We start from the raw sequence: 695 nt of genomic DNA on the forward strand, positions 1-695 counted from the left end.
CATGCATGTTGATGCAAGGTTAGAAGCAGAAGTGGGTCAAGTTGCCAAAAACGATCCACAAGTAGACTTGGGCACAAGTTTGAAGCCTTTTTTTTTTTGTTCACTATTTGCCAAACTGTTGTAAAGTAAGTGAGAATCTCAAGGCACAACTCTAAAAATAAATAAATATAAAATATATATATGTATTAAAAACGACTATGACTTATTTTACCATTAAAATAACTATTCCACATGTGCAATTTAACCACAATTATTGTGTTAAAAATCAAACGTGCCTCTTGAGCACCAAAGTTTGCCCACCCCTGGCTTACAGTGTTGTGAAATCGCAGCATCGACAGCAACAGCGTTGCAGGGGTGGGACGCTCGCCTCTGTGCAGCGTCAGTGTTTTCCTACTCGACCCTCAGATGTGCTGACGCCGGCCGGGTGGGACATGTGGGTCGTGTTAAAGTGGGAGTGGGGGGGCATGTGGTGGACAGGAAGACGTCAATAACAGCTGGAGGGAGATTTTTTTTCTCTCTTTTTTTTTTTTTTTAATCATCAGCTGTCGTTTTTATGGCCGTAAACAAGCACTCCAGTTATGAAGTGAAACTGATTATTGATGAAGCTTATTATTATTGTCCATATTGTCTACAGTTATTTTCACTGGAATTAATTTATCAATCATTGAAATAAATGGAAATGCCGTTAATCTGCT

Source organism: Vanacampus margaritifer, chromosome 3 (assembly GCF_051991255.1).
Source record: "Vanacampus margaritifer isolate UIUO_Vmar chromosome 3, RoL_Vmar_1.0, whole genome shotgun sequence".
Classification (NCBI taxonomy): domain Eukaryota; kingdom Metazoa; phylum Chordata; class Actinopteri; order Syngnathiformes; family Syngnathidae; genus Vanacampus; species Vanacampus margaritifer.